Source organism: Pagrus major, chromosome 24 (assembly GCF_040436345.1).
Source record: "Pagrus major chromosome 24, Pma_NU_1.0".
Lineage (NCBI taxonomy): Eukaryota > Metazoa > Chordata > Actinopteri > Spariformes > Sparidae > Pagrus > Pagrus major.
In genome coordinates this window covers 11,926,086-11,946,295 of record NC_133238.1, presented here as the reverse complement: position 1 = coordinate 11,946,295, position 20,210 = coordinate 11,926,086, and the positions used below count along the sequence as shown (strand labels likewise).

General features: G+C 41.2%; 1 protein-coding gene across 1 annotated transcript in view; it reads left to right on the top strand.

Moving 5' to 3' along the window:
• Positions 1-2,391: 2,391 nt before the first annotated feature.
• LOC140992214 (beta-1,3-galactosyltransferase 1-like) overlaps positions 2,392-20,210 on the top strand; it is a 101,070-nt gene continuing 83,251 nt past the window's right edge. Inside the window, exon 1 of the mRNA XM_073462501.1 lies at positions 2,392-2,455. The gene's annotated coding sequence lies outside the window, so the exon portion shown is untranslated. The remainder of the gene's footprint in view (positions 2,456-20,210) is intronic.

Here is a 20,210-nt window from a genome sequence, read left to right as displayed (position 1 = left end):
TCAGCGTCAGTTGGGTCTCAAGACTACAAGTTTGAAAATGAAACAAATCTGGATTACCAGACCTCTGAAGCCACCCCCTCACCTCTACTTGAGGCTAGCAGCTCAAGGCTACACAAGCCGCTACTAGCATAGCATACCAGAATCTCTATCTGACCTTTCAGCAGTTGCGTTGCATTGTGGGTAATGTAGGTACCAGGTTTTTTACGAGGAGGAAGAATGCATCGTTTGCGGTTCACTGCTCTTTTGGTTTGATAAATCCAATGCATCGTGGGAAGTAATGTCATTATAATTCAGCTCAAATAGTGGCAAAGTCAGGAAGGTTTGAGGCAATTGTGTGATAACAGCGGTTACCATGATAGTTTGGACTAATCCCTGATTCAAAGCAATGCTCCTGGGTTCAATCTGAGCCAGGACCTCTGCTGCATATCACAGCCCCTCTCACTGGCCACTCATTTTCTCTGAACTCTCTGATACAGGCAAAAAATACTCAAAATTAAGACTTTTCATGTTTGTGTTACTATGACAACATTGCACCGGAGCAAGGACACACTGTTTCGGGAGACATGTAGTATCTATGGAAGATAAGCACTTGTTTAGACATGCAGCATACACTATATATGAAGGGATCTTTTCACAGCAGGTGTGGAGAGGAGGAGGGATTTAATACTGCAACTAATGATTAGTTTCACTATCAATTAATCTGCCAATTATGTTTCCAATTAACAGATTCATCAGTTATGAAGATATGAAAAGAGTATTTAAAATTCTACTCTCACTTTCCCATAGTTGAAGGTGACATCGTCAAAGTGATTGATTAGTGCGACCAAATGATAAAAGAACAAAGATAATTAGTTTGCTGTTGTAAAAGACTAAAGAAGCCAGCAAAATTTGAGAAATACCAGTGGTGGAGGAAATATTCACATACCACACTGTGAAAACACTCCACTACAAGTAAAAGTCAAGCATTGAAAATGTTACTCAGGTAAAAGTGTGTAAATAAATACAGGAAAATGTACTTTAAGTACTGAAAGTAAAAGAACTCCATGCAAAAAATGTCCCCTGTGACTATTATACTTTTATCATTAGACTATTATCAGTCATGCATTGATATAAATGCAGGATTTTACTGTTGTAGTTGTTGAGGTGGAGCTCTCTTTGAACTCTTTTGTATAGGACTGTAACTAATGAATATTTTCATGATTTATTTGAATTCATTTCAAGGATTAATCTGCTTATTATTATCTCCGTTGATCAACAGTGATTAAAAAGCTGTCATAATTGTCCTTAGGGACACCTTTACAATACTTGCTTAGATGCATTGTGGGTAATGTAGGCAGCGGATTTGAAACTGCATGCTGCACTATAACACTGTTAAAGACAAACGATCAAAATAGAAACAGGAGAATGATCCTATGATCCTTCTTGTATTCTTCTTCCTTCTTAAACCCCGGTGCCTACATTACCCACAATGCAACTTCGCCACTGAGTGACATCACTGGAGGCAAACTCAGAAATATAGTTTTTTCTTTTTAATCAGTCATGAAAACAAAGACAGTTTGTTTATTTAGTTTGTTTAGACATTAAAAAACTACATAGTGCATCTTTAATGAAATGTTTTCTTGAATTAAATGGCTGCCAGCTTTGTTTTGTATCTGACCAAAGGAGGTTTCCCCATTTTTTCTCCATTTCTATTGAATTAAAGCTTCTTGAACTCCACAATATCCGACTTTTTAATCAGTGAGTGCACAGACACGCGGGCGCCAAAACGGCACTTAGCTGCATCTCAAAAACCTGGTGCCTACATTACCCACAGTGCAACTTAGACTGACATCACTGGAGGCAATTATTAGACTACATGCAGCTTCATCTGGAGCCAAAAAATGCTTTATAATACTTTTCTTTTTTCCCCCCACATATGCAGTAGCACTCCACAAGACCTGTAAACACACCTTAATGTGTAAAACTGGTTGAGTTACCCTTTAAAAAAGTAAATACACTTAGTTACTTCCTCCCACTGGTGACATATGGACTATTAAATGAAGACAAAACTGTGAAACTTTCCCCTCGTAGTGTGATTTCTATCAGACGAGGACGTCCTCAACAGAAGGAGTCGGTCTATGATATCTCCCCTGCAGTTAAACCGGGACGTGGGTTTGTTTTCGCCCGGATGGATGCCATCAGATCACTCAGGCGCGTCCAGCGGCCGCTCCGTTGCCTGAAAGTCAATCTCCGTTAAACAAAGCAGCAGCATCCTCGCTCCTGTCTGCCCGCTGATTGGCTGTGTCCCTCCCCGGCAGGCGGCCGCTGATTGGACGGCTCCTCTCCTCCGGCGGGGCTGCCGCCTCCCACCTCCACGAGACGGCGAGCAGGCAGAGGAGGAACCCGCGCGGCGTGGAGCGGACGGAGCCCGGCGTCCAGGACAAGTTTTAACGACGGGACGCGGACCACGACACCGGTAGGTGCTCGGAAATGCTGAAAATAGCGAGTTTATGTGATGAGTGGAGCGTCTGCTTTGTTTCTCCTCGCTGACCGCTCGCTTCAGGCGCTTTCTCGCCACCGGACGGACGCTGCTTCTGAAGTGAAATTGAGTTAAAGGCTTTGCTAAGTCCCTCGAGTGGTGATGCGCTGTTTGACCCTCAGTTCATTTGGCTCTCTGCTCCTCCGTGGTGAAGGAAGCTGCGTCTGAAAAAATGTTGCGGTGACGTTTTAAACTTGCTATTTAAGGTTTTTACTCGTCTTTTCTGGACGCGAACCGCGAGGTGCCCGAGCTGCCGCCTCTCGTTCATAGACTTAATTTGTCGTTTTAAGTGCGCGCCGTCACCGAAATCAGAAGTTGGCTCGCTCGTGTCTGCCTTATTGGCATTTATATGTGTGTGGGAGAGGAGGAGGGCAAGGATAAATCCAGATAAGTACATGAGAGCATCGTGCATTTTCATAATGCTGTGCACTTTATAGCCTAATATCAAGCACAATGATTTATCTGGCTGCTAATCCCTGTCACTTAATATGAACTGGTAAAATCCATCAGCCCTCTGTTTCATCGCATAAAGGGATGAGTGTCACCATGCTGTGCTTTATCACTTACACTACACCAAGGAGGGGACAGTAAAAATGGAAAGCGGGGTGGATATAACCCTCTGTGGAAAGCTGCTCAATGGGATTTTGTCTTGTTGTCAAGGGGTCATAACAACAATTCATGGCCAGTGTCTGCGCTCACTGTGAACAGAGCGCCTAAGCCTCCAAATCCATCCCAGAGATTTATCTTGACAGTTGCTTTGAAAAGATCTTAAACGCATCTCCCTCCTGCAGGACTGATCCTCTTCTCTTTTTTTTTGGGAATTACACCTCCCCTCTATGTGAATACATCAATACTTCTCCACACTGTTTCTTGTCGGGAGAGTAATACCGTCTCTTTTGTGCCCACCTTGGCTTTCAACCTTACAACGGCGCCTAGGTCGTTAATACCTGCAGCCCTGCCAAATTCTCTCATTTAAGCCTGTGTGCTGGCCCGTGACCAGATACTGATATTGTGAGCGTAGGGGAGGGAAAAATGTTCCATTTAATTTCAGAAATGTCCCAGAGTCCCCTCCATTCATCTCTCCTGTGACGTGAAATACAGTGGTTTAATCTCAATTAGGTAATGGCATATCAGACTGGGTACCTCACACGCGAATGATTTGAGATGACAGATATGAACATGGGTTTGGAGGTCTAGTTTGAGGTGATAAAGGAACTGTATTTGGAAGAAAAAAGCACAAAGAAGATGTTAATTGATTTCAGCTTGCTTGATTTCTCTTCTCTTCCAATTTTTCTCTTGGCACGCTACACATGTGCAAAACCTCAGTTTGATAAGAAGTCATTTTCTGTCACTAAAGCGCTGACAAGTGTTCTGATTTAGAAGCTATTTCCAGAGTTAACATTCTTTAGATCACAGCTAATATGCTCCTCATCACACCGCAGCTGCTAGTCTTTTAAAATATGATTATGATAATGATTGTGGGTCAATAAGTCCCTGCTGCATCACTGTAAAGAGCCCTGCAGAATGTTCCTCCTTAAGATGCCTTTAAGCTCCAAAGAAACCCACTTTTTTTTTTCAAAAAAAAAAAGGCCATTGTGGTAGTAAATCACTGGTAAACACCTGTGAATCACAACCCTTATATCTATAAATAGGCTGTTTATGTGTGCTGTCTTGTGAACTACATTTTATTGACATCCTGCGAGAGGAAGCAAGCCCTTGGGTGTGCATCCAATAAGATGGTTTTAATTCATTTAACCCTTGTGTGTGTGTGAGGGGGGGTTTATATGTGAAGGCATCCTGCCTGTCAGAGTTATTCGGCGATAGTGTGACACACAGAATTGATCTTTTGAAATAGTCTACATTAAGTAATTTGATGGCGAGGCGCAGAATAGGAAATTGAACGCTTTTTTTAGGGCTGAAATGAATCTGCGAGAGGCCCTCAGGCCAGAGCAGATTCTCTTAATTACATCATATTTTTGTCCTGGAAGTGATTGGAATTCGATTTACGGTGCAACACCGCGCCGGCGGATGAGATAAACTGTATGTGACAGTGATGAATGGCATTTGTAAAGAGCGCAATAGAAAAAGTGTATTACAAACCAGCTTATTAACTTGCCGCACTTAGGCTTTTTCCGCTGCGTTTCTTGTCAACACAAGTTAAAGGGAAAATCTGTCAGTTAGTTTGCTGTTTGTTACCATCGAGTAACATTTCTGTGCCCTCGAGGAATATGCTGAGTCTCTTTTACAAGCTGCTGCTTTACTTTTAGTTGAATTTAGCTTGTCACCGCCACGCTGTTCATCATCAGGATTTAATGTCAGTCACTCAAAATCTTTTGGCATCAACATTCAACCATCATGCAGCGAGGAATCCATCATAGAGGAGGGAAGAGATATCAATTTCTCTGCCGAGTAAGGGGCACGGCCGCAATCATAGTTTGGCCCAGATGTTCATGGACTGGTTGGCAAGACAGATATGTGAGGCCGATAGGACCAACTGTGATTGACATCATCAGGTGGGAAACATAAGAAGTCTTAACAAGAAAAGAAAAATAAATTACAATGCTTCCTCTTTGCGCTGAGCATGACAGGATGATGGATGACTTTCAAATATTCAAGGCTGGGTTTTTCCCTTCTGGAAGCATGCACCTGTACAATACTCAGCACCGTGGCCTCCATGTAAATTCTCAGTTTTTCAGTGTTTGCCACCAGGTGGCTATGTGACTGAATGACTGACAAAATGCTAAATAGTCATCGATTCATCATGTCAGTAATGCGCTATTATGGAACCCACTGGGTTTCTTCCAAGACTTGCCGTACTCTGCCTCTGAATGTCTTGCATCTACTGTTTTTGTATGACAAAACCCTCGACAGCTTTGTGGTCCTGGTACTCTGTGCTGCATCCATCATGTTTTCCTGCGAGAGAAGGAAGGTGTTAGTGGGTCACGATGAATTTACTGTATAATCACACCACAAATGAGACATTTCTTAACTGTATGTTCAGAGGTGGTCTGGTGTTAATGGGTTGCGTCAGTGTTTTTCTTATGGCTGGTTTGTAAAACATACTGCCAGTGGCAGAGGCTGTCGCAGCTGTAGTGTCTCTGGGCTAGTTAGCGACAGGGCATAGTCGGCATAATCCAGAGACACTCTTGCAGTGAAGAGTGGCTCCAGAGGATGAGTGACCCCGACAGGAACAGCAGCAGACTGGGAAGGAGGCGGGCAAGGTTGGTCTGTTTACCTGGGCAACTACAGTTCATAAACGACTGTATCAGATCTGTAAGAAAAACAGACATAACCAGAGCTACATTATGAGTTCGAGGTTTGAGTCAAGCGTAGAGAACTCAACCAACAAGGGCAACCAAGGAGTCTTGCAAGAAAAGCAGTGTATATTCCTGAACCAGACACTGACTGTACTTTGCTCTCAGTGTTTCGTATTGAGGCTTCACTCTTGCAGTTTTTTTTATCCTTTTAATGTGTTCACTAACGATGGGCTGTACAATCATTTTTATTTCAAATTTTAAAAAGTGCAATTTTCAAATCACAGAAACAATGATTTAATTCTAACTCACATAATTAACAGTGTTTCAGACAAGCTGTATCAAATCAAGGTGTAAGATGGCAGCTGTGGATTTCTCCGGCTCTAAAGCTAATGTTAATTCTGCGAGCTGAAGACACAACAAAAAAGAAACTGCTGGCTGTTGTCCAGTTAATGAGCTCTCTCCATGCTAGTGTCTATACGTTTAAGCTGTGGAAAGACACATTAGTCTGTAACAGCACTGTACGACCGCCTGTGGACTGTTTTTGTAGCTCAATCGGGGACCAACAGTGTGGCGACTCTGAGAAATGATCTAACTGATCATTTAGGTTGTAGGTACCGGCTGTGAGCATTAATTAAGCTGCCTTCTCAGCCATTAAGAGGCGATTTAGACATCTTTGACTCGTTGTTGTTTTAGTATTTTGTTACTTACAAATGTTGACATCAGAATCAGGTTTTTTGTTGCTTTTAATGTACTTGCACAGAAATAAACATAGCAAAGAACAAGGTCAACAGAACTGAACAAATAACAAACATTTACCTGTTGTGTACATACAATATGTAGGAGAAAATCATAAAGATGGATCATAAAGAATGAATGAATCATGAACAACATACAGTGGCATTCTATATATAAGTCAGTCCGTTTAAATTGTAAACATGAATGCAATAGTGCAATGATTGCACAGTACAAAGAGTGCATACATACTGAATTATTCATGTATTAAGGTGACTCTAAATACATGAAGTAGGTGGATATGTACAGTATATGCACATGTACATGTCTTTATACAGCATGCTTTGATTTATATGTCACAGTGATGATATGTAAATGAAAAGAAGGGATCATTTGTTGGTAGATTTGCTGAAGGGTAAAGGATTTAGATTGAATACTGGATTTGAATTTGATAAACTGCTGTCGAATCCCATTGCGAGCCAAATATGGTTTTGTGAAAAAAGACACACCACTCTATATCGTTCTTGATTTTTGAAAGTGGTGAGTGTTTTTGCTCCTTAAACAATGTAGGTGACGACTTGCAAAGGCTCTGAACGTCTGGGATTCAAAGATTTGGAATAACTCATCCTGTCAGTCTGTTAAACTAACGTTAATGTTAGCTTAAAGTAACAATCTTGAAAATTTAATTTAAGAAAATGTCTCTTTAGTCACATTTTGCGAGCAGAGGTGTGGAAATTGCATACATGGAAGATTCTGCATCATGGAATGACAGAGCATAATCAGAAGTTTGCAGCCTATGATTGTTGATTTTCCAGACTTGGCTAGACAATAAAGTTGTTAAGCAGGGATGCAAATTGTAGCAATATTTTGTACTGATAGTCGGCTGCCTTTATAATTGATTATCAGTTAATCATTAGTATTATGTAAATTATGTTGGAACCACTGACATATCTGTGTTTGGTGCAAAATCAGAGTTGGCTCATTTTAATTGCGGAGCTCCCGTCTGTCGCTATTCTACAAAGTGGCCCAACAAAATCCAACCCATACTGAGGCTATCAGATGGCTAAAATGTAATAATATCAGTTTTGTTTTGTGGGTCACACAGATACTGGTATTGAAAGGACAGCTTTTAATATTGTAGACCGGTATAGTATGATTTTTAAAGGACTTTCTAAATAAAAAGTGAGTTTACAGCTGTTCAAAAGCTTTTTGAACATCTCTCCAGGGGGCGCTGGAATTGTTGACCCTGACCTTCTTCTTGAGGCGGGGCTTACAGAAAGATCAATTCCCTCAGCGGGTTCATTGTTATTCACTTTCCCCTTTTCCTGAATAATTAATAAACCAAATTGTTCAATTTAATGACAACTTAAGAAGGCAACTCAGCGGAGGGGAGAACTGCCCAGTTGCCCGTTTTCATGCAGAATTAATGGTTTCTGTGTAACAACTCATAATTTACAACGCATTAGATTTTATGAGTGTCTGGCTACACTGTAATTACTGATAGGAGGAGGCTGTAACTTAGAGGGCTGTCATCTTTTATAAGGTCTTGTGTTCTGTGCCGCTGCGGCTGTAGGATTTCTCTCTGCTTCTTCTCTTTCTCCGAGGGTATTCATGGTTTCACATTGATGTGCTCTGACCTATGCTGTTCCTCCACACCGCCTCCCTCTCTTGCCCTCTCTCTGTGGAGAAGGGTTGGGAAAGCTACACAGGCATCCTTGTGTTTCATCATTGAGCTGAGCTACCGCGTTGTGATCATGTCTGTGAGTGCTGTCCAAAGTTTATTGGATCATTTGATAATCTCGTTGGCTGCAGCTTAGCCACACGTGTCCCCAATTCTGCATACGACTTCATAGGCACAGATGATAGATTCTTGTCCAGCGACACCATACTGTGATCAGTCCCTTCAGCAACAGAAACAGCCTGGTTGTTTGTTATAATGTCTGGTGGTATATACTGGATTTGCCACATGTCACAGTTAAAGTAATAGCCAAGGAGAAACCAAATACCATGTGTTGTCATCCATTTTCCTGCCTGTGTTTACAAAAATGACAAACGATGAGGCATGAAAAAGTAATAAGCTGTTATTATCCAAAATGCTCAGCAGGCACACGTCTTCTCTTGTTTTACTGAAGAGAACAAAACAGAACAATGTGAACAGAACAAAACCCCATCTCCTCCGGTGCATTTCAGGGTTGATGAGGTGGGTAACTGAGATGATAGATTTTGGATAGCATTGTCTTTTCCTAATATGGAAGGGTTACATATTATATGCTCATTTTCAGGTTTGTACTTTTATTTGTCTGTCTATGAGAAAACATTTACATGCTTTAATGTACAAAAAACACATTTTTTCGTCATACTGTCCACTGCTGCAGCTCTCAAAGGCCTGATCAGGCATGGCCCACTGTGTTTGCACATCAGCTCGTGACTGTACTGTACTTACGGTAGTCCTGACGGCTTGTTTAAAGGCACTCTTTCTGTATGCGGGCTGTGTACATTTCTACGTGGATTGAGTGTTTTGATACTTTCACAGTACTTTTATACGCTTCATAATAAAAAACAAACAAACAGGCAATGTCACCTAATGTTACGCCCACATTCAATAATGTATTCTGACCAGAGAAACATGATCGGAATGGTTATCAGGTTACTTTCCTATTGAACAGATTATCAAAGGTTTACACTACCCCTCATGATCTGATTGAAAATTCACTCAGATTGGGCCAGATCATATCAGTCTCACCCGATTGAAGTGGTTACATGAGGCATTTCTGTTCTGATTATCAGAGGAATATGAGGTTTGATGTGAATGCTACCGTTGTGTCACCTGCACTGTCAAAGCTTTGAATATTCCCGCGTAATTCTCACTAAGGCTTAGAGGCACCAAAAATGATATTCAGGACAGCCCTTGTTGGAGGCTGAATTACCTTTTTTTCCTTTGTGTGCAGCTCAAAGAGTCACGACAGCTCATTCGTGTGATAGGGTAGGGTTGTCGTATCACATAGCTGGTCAGGGGGCAGGCACAACTAGGCTGTGCTAGCTTCATGCCGCTCCCCCGCATCTTGTTATCTCATACTCTACCAGCTGTGGCTACATGTTGGCTGCCATCGCCTTTCCCATTTCCACACGCGAGGCTCTGCTGCAAAAGCCTGCTGAGCTCCCCTCCGCCACCACACTTGGCATGGGATGAGTGCAGAGCTGAATCTCCTAGCCCTGTTTTTTTTTTTTTTTTTTTTAATTGGGTTCTGATGACGCGGGTTTGCCAAGCTGGCCTGCTGCGTCTACTCATGCCTCGCAGTCCCCCCTCCTCCGGTCAAGTAGATGATTTGGTTTTCATTGGAGTGGTCAAAGAGCTTGGGGATGGAGGGAGGGGTGAGGACCCTATCAGCCGTCTCCCTGTGTAACTCTACAGGCTGTTTGGCCTGGGTGAGCACCGAATTTACAGACAGGATACGAGGAAGCTTTGTGTTCGCTGCCTTATCTCTGCCGCCGCATGGATACCTTGTCACTCTAATTTTGAGGTTGTGAATTGAAAGTTTACGCAGTCCATTATGTTGAGCGTCTTTGGAAACCCTGTGGCTTACGAAGCACATTCAAAAACCACCCGTTTTAAAATTCAGGCTCCAATAAGAATGCTGTATTTCACCATTAGAGAAAAGACTTTTGGAAGACATTTTGGACAATAGCATTGTGCAACTGCTGTTTCTTTTCGTTTTGCCGGCAGATGCTAAAGAAAAAGCATTATAATTTTTCTTTTTTTTGTCTGATCCCCCCCTCCTCTCTCTAATCCTCTTTATGGAAGCCCAACGTGGTTCCATACTGATATTCATATGCAGCAGGGTTCTTGGGATGAGGAGTCAAAGTCATGCTGTTTCAAGTTCTTGGGCTAAATTAATTATATACGGAGCAGCTCACCCCTCAGTCACCACAGAAGATTATTTCATTTGTGGAGGCTGTATGTACATTTTGTGCTATCGCTGTCATTCTGTAGGTGGTATTCATATCTTGCTGTACGCACCCAATTGAATAATGGTGTGTTTAACTCCGAGGCCTCATTATAAAGAATGTAACTACTGTGCACATCCGACAAGAGATCAATAATCTTAAACTAACTCAATGCAGGACCAATTATTTCAGGTATGTTTGACACACTTGATGCATGTTTAAGTATTTTTATCCTTCGAGGCCTGTATGTAAATCTGACATTTGCCTCTCAAAATGATGCCAATGTGATTGATTTCGAGGGCAGGCAGCTTTAATGTGGAGCAAATCTGATCCCCGTCTTATCCCAGTTGGTCTTGTTAACCGGCTCGGCTCTCATCAGTAAGAGGAAAACTATATTTACATGAAACTGACAGACCCAGAGAATAAACTTGGACCGAGCAGATGTTTCCTATCAAACAGTTGATGGTGATGCGCTCCTGTTAATGAAGTGAAGCTGCAGTTTAACGTATGCACACAGTGGGATGATATGCTTATATCCCTGCCGAGGCTGTAAAGGTCGAATTCATGTCTATATTCCACTTTATGTGAACGTGAAGGTTTTGTGCTATTTTGTGCGCTTCATGCTATTGAAACATGATTGCAAAAAGGCGGCATTATTCCCAGGAAAGTTGGAAAACAGCTTTATATTCGGTTGAATTTTCTTTATTACTTCCGCCAAGAGAGTTTCATATTTTGTGGGGCTGCAACTGCATCAATAAATCTGCCAGTTATTTTTGTTTGTGCTATAAAAGTAGCCATAAAAGTTAAGTTTTGTTTGACCCTACAGTCCAAAACCCGAAGACATCCAGTTCACTATCACATAAGTCAGAGAAAAGCAGCAAGTCTTTACAAGTGAGAAGCTGGAAATGATAAATGGATCATCAAAACAGTTTAAAATCAATTTCCTGTTGATCAAATCATAGCTTAATCAGCTAATCATGTGAACTCCAACTTTCTCCTCGGTTTGTGTGTTTGATGAGTTGTTCAAAAGCATTTTAAGGAATCTGAATCTGCTCATCAAATTGGAATAATTTTAAATTTCTTATCAAATGTCATGCAGTGTTTTTTTTGGGGAGGATCGGAGACATCTCGTCTCTGAAAACTATTTGTGTAACACTGGCAATATGTAAGGCTTTCACCACATATTTTGTCTGTGACATTCATTAACCTGTGCTGTGCTGCAGCAGCAGAGGTAAAAACAACACACTGGGAATAATATTCATTCTACTTTTTCATTCAGCAAATGTCAGCTCGGAGAAGATTCTGCATGCAGGATGCACTAAACATTACCTGAAGGTGAAATTGTTTGTGCACTTCTACAGGCCACAGAATCTGACGGGTCACAGAGTACAGTGCAACACAGACTGTAGGCTGAAGCTGAGCACTCGTCCTTCAAGGTGTAAAAAATATCAGGACTCAGCTTTGTATCACTACAACTTTGGTAGTATTTGCAAATGTGCTTTAGGACCGTTGAATCAACTACAGATTGTATTTCTGCAGTAAGGGGCGTTTCTCCAATCTCCGATCAAACTGTCAAAACTAGGCTGTGCTTAAAATCTTTAAACCAGGATTCTGTTACTACACTGCCTATTTGTCACCTAAAACGCTTTCAGAAACATATTTTAAAGCATACAATTTAGCCGTAGTACAGTGGCTGCCATATTATTACTGTATTGTGAAAATGTAGGCTAAAAGAACTCGGCTAAAATGTTTTCGGAAAGATTTTTTTTTTTTAATCAGGGCTCCAGACTAGTTTTTCACCCTGCTTGCACTGGTGCACCGTACTTTTTCATGTAGGTGCCCCCAGGCTGTAATTTAGGTGCACCCAACAATACGTTTTCATTGAATTCTTTATATAAAAACATTATGTGAATGATTATATGTTTTTCTTCATTTAAATTACACGCAACAAGAAAGTGCGTTAACCTCAATCTGGCCGCCTTTCTACTTCCTGTTTCAAAATGGTCTCTAAGCCAAAACCAAGCAACGCCCAACTCACAGAACCGCATCGGGGGAGAGTTTATCCGTTCTCTGTCGCGCAGTGCATTGTGGTTGTCATAGGTTTTCTACCTTTTGAGCAAAACGGACTACCACAGCCCTTTTCTCTGTTTTCTCTGGTTGTGCAGCACCAATTTCAAAAGTATTTGTGTCCCTTTGGACCACCATTTCAGCTGTGAAATACTGTTTCAAGCAACATCCTTGTTATTCGCTCTCCGTTGCAAGTACCCTTCCACAAATAGTGCATGTGGCAGTTGTTTGTTTAACTTTGGTGAAGTCTATCCACACAATGGAACATTTCATTTTAAAGTGGTCAGCCATGTTCAGTTTTGTTAGCTGCTGTGTTGCTGAGTTGCTGAGTTAGCGCGTCACCAGCTAACATTTTTATTGCAGATGCCTGTAGTGTCAGAGCGATGAATCACTGGCGGGCTGTCTAAAACAGATTGTACATGAAAGATTCAAAGTTCTTTTAGCCATAACAATTAAAATAATCTTGGTCTGATATCTTAAAGGGGCACTCTGTAATTTTGGAGAAGAAATTCAAACTCAGAATTTTCAATAATTACAGTATTAATAATGAGGTAATAATACAAACTCAGAAATGTTTGTTTTTTCCATAACTGAATAAACAAGCTGTTCTCAGAGGAAAATAACCAGGGTCTGGTTAATATAAACAAAGTTATGTTCACAGTATAATCTTAACAATAAACTGCAAGAATAAAATCTATTATATTTGTCATTTTTGGACCCCTGTATGCTCTTAAAGTGTTCATGCGGAAAGATACAACACATACAGGAGTGGAGTGTGTAATGTGTAATAGTGTCTGTAATGTCCGTACTGTGTTTTCAAAGTGGTTTGTCTTATTTATTCTTTTCTTTCCCGGGAACAGCTGTGAGGGAGGCCTTCAGAGGTCAAATAACAATGAGTTAAGCTGTCTGAAATGATAATAAGAGAAGACTTTTATTCCGCACAGTCTTGCTCTTGTTCCATTTTCTAACTTTTATTATCCCTACCTTGGAGTTGAAGAAAAGTGGAGTACATGCACTTGTTCAGATGCAACCAATCATCTTATATTTATACATTTGTGTGTATATTTGACCAGTTTGGACTTTGTGAAGAAAGTAAATATGCGTGGGAAATAAAGGTGAAACAATAAGGTAAAGATTTTGATATAGGATCATTCATTGTCTGAGTTTATAGATTATCACTTTTTTCTTCATTCTCAATGCAGCAAACACAATGGCCACTTCCTTTTCAAAAAAGAAAAAGAATGAAGAAGCACTCCAATATAGATTTGGATGTAGATTACCATGGCAACGGTTGAAGCTTCAAAACATTCGGGTCAGCCCTACATTGAAGTAATTTTTCAAGCAAAAACGCTAAAAAAATCCCTTCCTCCTGTTCTCAAAATTTTAATGTTTGCTGGTTTTCTTGCAGCTCTTTGATAACAAATCAAATATATAAATATGAAAGAAGACATTTGAAGTCATCAGCTTGGGCCCTGGGATATTGTGACAGCCAATTTTCACCATCTTCTGACATTTTCTAGACAAAAAGATTAATTGAAAATTAATCTGCAGCCCTTTTGGCACATGAAACAACAAAACAGCAGCGAGTAGATGTGTGTTATGATCACCACAAAAGCCCATGTGGCTGAAACCCTGACAAATGAAAAGCAGTATTGGGAGTATATCTGAACAAGTGTGCACAGTCAATTTCTCTTTTCTTATTTATTGCACCAGGCGTAGTTTATTTGTTGTTTGACTGTACTCTCAAAGTGGCGCAGAGAAAATAAAAACAATTCTTCCCCCTGAGCACCAAGGAAGACATGGGGATAGAGGCAAAACACATTCGAGGTTTGTTTGGTGTAATCATTTCTTGGAGCGTGTTTATTCTCAGGCATTCAGGGCAATGCTTTGTTATTTTTGTACTCTAGGCAAGCGATGCACACACTTATCTCTCCCAGAAAAGCCTGTAAATATGTTGCGGAAAGATTTGAATACCATATGTAGCGCTCCATTAGCCGCTGAGTTTTGACTGCAGACATGCTTTGCAACATGAATGCGAGGTTGAGAAAAATGATAAATGACTTGTGTGGAGCTGGAGCCCTAAAGATCCTTTTATCTGCTCAGATTACTTCAGGAATCTCTGTCTTATCTGGTCGCCTTCACAGGAAAAAATAATGGGACAGGGCCACGCTGATGTGTGTTCTGCACACTGCGTCCTCTCTAATATGTGAACCCCATGCATTTTTCACAATGCGGTTGATTACATTCTCTGGATGATTCTTCATATTTAATCAGCTTCAGGCGCCATGGGTTTTTAGTTGCACAAGAGTGGCCATTAATATGCAGTGAATCTACATTACAGACATGCATGTACTTTGTTTGCTTGTGAGAAGATACAGTAGTTTTTTTGTCACTGATATTGACAATAATTGCGTTGATCATTTCCTTCTCTTATCTTCTTTGGGTTTCATCTTCAGATAACACTTTATAAAGAAAATTCCCAGAAAAACAGTGAATACTGCAACAACAACGAGGATCATAATTGCACATGAAAGCAAAAAAACAATGATACTGCAATAATTCGGAATAAACTCCATTTCCTTCATGTTGATTCATACTGATTGGATGTTGTCCCGCTCCACAGCTCAGCAGGTGATCTTGCTACTCGGATCATTTTTCATTCATTCATCACTGTCATCATCCGTCTTGCCTGAAGGGAAAAGCAGCGCTGGCTCGATCGCGGACACCTGGTGACCTTTCTGGCAAGACTCTGCCGTGGGGAAAACGTTGTCGCAGAGTCGTTTCATTCAGCAGAGTCATCGCTGTTGCGTTGTTGCTGTGTCATCCCTGCTCTATCATGTCATAGAGAGCAACAACACAAAACTCATAATGACGGACACATTCACCTGTTATTATACAGAGCGAAACCAGGACAGCCTGGCTCACCATCATCTGTTTGCTGCTGCCCTGACAGCTCTCCTATTCACATTGAATATAAACAGCCCCTGTGTAATGAACCAGGGGATGATAGTCCTGCTTTGCAGTTTGTAGGATTGCAGCTCGGACTCCCTACAGCCTCCGAGATGTGTTTGATGTGCTGTGACGCCTAAAGATGCCACAATAGTCCTGCAGGTTCAAAGCAGAGCACGCAGCTGTCCCCATGCATGCCAAATAGGACACATAGTAGAAATGTATGGCAGTGAGCTACAGTTTACTGGCCATTTTGTCCAGCGCTGATGATGAAAAGCTTGGCTGTTAATCCATCATGTTCAATAAAGATACGTCAACTACAGCTGCCGTCTAAATGATATAATAATAATAATACATACCCACTCAGTCATTATTTCCACATTCCTGATGATTCCTTATCAAAAAAATCTCATTGTGTTAATGTTTTGTGAAAGTACCAATAGTGCACAATATTGTCACAATATCAATATTGAGGTATTTGGTCAAAAATATTGTGATATTTGATTTTGCCCATATTGCCCAGCCCTATTCAAGACATTTTCAGTCCCAACCAAAGTGATGGACCGACCGAATGACAGGCTGACAGACTGACATTGCTGTTCCTGGAGCTATGCTGCTAGCACTTGTCTTCTGGGGTTTCTGTTTCATTGTTATTGTGCCAGTCATGCCATGTTCCCATGTTCATAAGCTAACCAAAATAAAGAAGAAACTACCTCATCTCAGCAGTAGGTCCATTGTACGGGGAATGAGATTGCTCTAATAAAGTCTAGAGGTATGTCAGACTGTGTGATGAGTGTCTGGTGACTGCAGCACTGTGGTGAAAATGTGGCGACACAGTAAACAAGCTTTGGCCGCAGAACTGGCACTTCTATGCAACAAGGGATGAGGAGGAGAGCGACTCTGACTCAGCCTGTCTGTGGCTGCCAAAGCTCTAAATCGGCCGTCAGTGTCTCACTGCGCAGAGGCATTGTTTCTGATTGACGACCCAAGATTTCATCATGTTTTTGTCAACTTTCATCTGGGACAGCTCCGAATCAGTTGAGTCGAAGCCTTTTGGGCATCTTTGTTATCTGGGACAGCGGTTAATATCAAGCATGGTTGGCATCTAGAAGTTTGACTTGACAAACACCCAGGCTAAAAGAAAGAAGCCGTAAAGTTTATGTGTATGCTCCACCTTTCGTCTTATCTGGTTTAACTGTGAGCGCATCCCCTTTCATCTGACTGTTATTACTTATTTTAGTGTTTCCATGATGACAGTGTGCTTTCTGGGTCCCATGATGTAGCGTTATTACTCCTTTCCATCACTGAATCTGTGGCAGTAGGCCTGCCATTTCCTGTGCATTCATCACCATTAAGAGAGCAATCAGTGCTGCAGGAGATCATCTCGGGCTATAGGAAGCATGCAATGTAGATGGCAGATCCAGATTCAAGCCCCCTCCTCCTCCCCAATCGCCCGAAACCCCCCCCCCCCCCCCCCCCCCCATCACTTTATCGAGTGCTATGATCTATTGAAGGAGAAAGCGGAGGCCTTGTCAAATAAAAGCAATAACTCTGTGGCGGTGCAGAAGGAAATCAGTAGGCAGGCGTGTCCTAGCTAGCCAGACAGTCACCCTCCCCAACTCAGCCATGTATATGGACATACGTTCCTCATCCCCGCCCCCCCGCCTCAGCCGCCCTCTGTTGCCGCCGTCTCACTCAAGTTTATCATCAGCTGCTCCCCGTAGATGGCTTATTGCCTTTTCCACCCTCATCTGTCCGCCTGGCTGAAAAGGCCTCCCAGGAAGAGATTAGCAATCCAATAACTCGTGGAGCATCCACCTCAGCAGCAGGTGCTCCCCAGAGTGAATGCTGATGAGAACAGCCAGGACTCTATAATAACAGGCCAGGCAGTATTTGCTAACAGCGAGCGGTCTCCCAGAAGCCTCGACCTGCTGGTAATCCTAACTTGTTGTTAAGTTACAGCAGGTTTCAGTGTCATTCTCCATGTTTTTCTATCTCTTTGTTGAAATTGTGTGTGTTGTGTCCCATTGGTGAACCCAATTAAAATAGCTAACAAGTATTTTTAACATGCTGAAGAAAAATGTAGTGAAATGTTTTCCATTTAGATAGTGAAATAATTTAACTAGGTTGGAATTTTTGCTGTGGTTAAATCTTTCAGTTGGGATTTGAATGCACATTATGTCAGTAAAGTAATTGCTTGATAATTACCGATTAACACGCACTTCCATTATGATGTGAATTAGTGACAATCAAACAAATTAAATGTAAGACCAATGACACCCAGCCTGTGGGATAATCAAAGCTTTTTCTCACATGGGAAATCCTCTGACTGCTTATATGATGCAAACCAGGCTCTCATCAAAGATGTTTTCTCTGATATTAAGATTGATTCCTACATTTGAATTTAAAGCAAAAAGGCTGTGAATGGACTGATACACACAAAATCAACAAAGACTGCACCTTTCACTTTGGGTCGATCTAGATCTGAAATGTTGTCAGTGGATGTAACAATCCATCAGTGTGGATATATATATGTATATCTATATCTAACTATCTATAAATATATATGATATATAGATTTGGTAATCAATGCTCAATTATAAACGATGTAAAGTGAAAACATAGATCCATATTGCCATCTTTATTTTGAAATTTCCTGTGTCACTGTTTGGTCTGAGTGCCGCTCCTTCCAAGTCATTCAAATAGTGCCAACACTAGACAGTGTGACAATGGCAAGCAGTGAAGAACAAGGTGATGAGGATATTTACTTTGCTTTCAGGAATAAATCAGCAGTTTGGAAATACTTCAGAGAAAATAGAACAGATGGGTCATTTTGAGATAAAATATTCATAAAACATGACAAACCTGGGCATCTGACTCAGCAGTCTGCTAACTTGTTGCTATCACTATGGCAATATAAGCTGTTCTGTTTCAACAATGGTAGGCTGAAAAAACATGCATGCAGGCTTAAAAAAAATGAATGGATTGAATGAATTGGATTTTAAATGGATTATATTTATTTATGTGTTGTTGGGTTTTTTTTTTTGCCAAAAGCACAAAATAGAGGGAGGCAGGTTCTTGTGTAACTGATTGCATTAAACAGACATATGATGTTGGCTTTGATCATCAATCATCAATCACAGGCCCCTAAATTGAATGAAATCGAAACTGTATCGTGGCAGACTTTGTGATATCATGTGCAGTTGTCCAAAGAATCAATCAATATTTTAACGTGATGAAACTGGTGATTTACACCCATAGTTGTTTTGTCGATTGTCGTTGGTCAGGCTAAATACCTTCTCCTCATGCTTTATTTTCTTGTGGTGTTCCTCAAGGGTCAGTTCTTGGCCCAGTACATTTCTCATCTACAAGATACTCCTGATCAAATTATTTTCCACCACAATATTCTGATGACGTGGTGATACCCATCTGTACATCCGTCTAAAACCCAATAAAACCAGTGCCTTTAACCTCACACTGCTATTTGCAGTAACCTTTAGCTCAGCTTTAGAACTCCCTACCGAACCCCTGGGATGAGTTAAGTTTGTCTTCTCCTTTAAACCTAGCTGCAAATCAAATTTTATGCAAAGTCTTTTTATGAGCCCATTTACACTCTGTTTTTCCTTTTATTGACTTATGCTTTATTGGTTGAACTTTTATATTCTTTTATGCTTAGTTCATTGTGTCTTGCTTATGCTTTTGTAACTCACTCTACGGCTCAGTAGTTAACTGTCACCTGCGGTTTTATGGCGCTGGGCAACATTTTTTATTGTGTTGTTTTGTTGTTCATTTTAATAGCCCATGGGTGTACTGTAAGAACACTTGTAGAAGTGTCTTCAATGTGATTTTGAAAATAACCCGTCTTGAACTTGAAATAGAGAAAATAAGGGCCATGTTAACCCCTTACTTACACAATCTCTGCAGTTTTTTTTATCTTTATCTTTTATGCAGAAAAAGGTGGCGATTTTGTGAGCAAGAGTCATATAATATGTAAACAGTGGTGTGGTTATCTTAAGCTCCACAGCCCCAGCTATCCCAGCTTCTCCGTTACTTTATTATACCTGCTTCTGTTATCAAGCCTCCAACAAAACACTGCACAAACACAAACTCAGCACAAAACAAACTAGGGGGGTGTATTTTCTTTTTACGGCGGACACAAAGGGACTAAAACACCCTATAGTGTAACTGCAAGTCCATAAATCCCCTCCAGCTCTCTGCTGCAGGGCGTGCTGTGAATTTACGTGCTCTGCTCGTGTTATCTGTAGTTTGTGTTTTCTTCAATTTCACGGGGGCTTGTGTTTCATGATAAAGAGTCGGTGGGAGTCACTTCCTCACGGCCAACTAAACGTGATAGGCCAAAGCACGGTGTGGTTATAATGTGTGAATCATAGTGGAGACTGGCTCGTTTCTCAGCTCCCGGCAGTCATCTGTAATGCAAAAGAGGCTGCCTCTCATAAACTGATTTCAGAGGTCAACTGGGATTATTTTTAGGATGGAACTTCTTGAAAAATAAGATTGGCAGTCGCACTCGATTGAAGTCGGTTTTCTCCTTATCGTCTCCACAGCTTTCAACCCACCTGTCGTCAGCAGCGCACAGAGATCTCGTGTTTTCCCAGGTGCTGCAGGAATAATTCAAAGTATCTATTTTTGATAACCGTTTGCAGTCTAAATATCAGCGACATAAGGAGAAAGAGAGAGATAAAAAGAGAGACAATGATAAAGGGGCTTTTGGATGTTTGCCA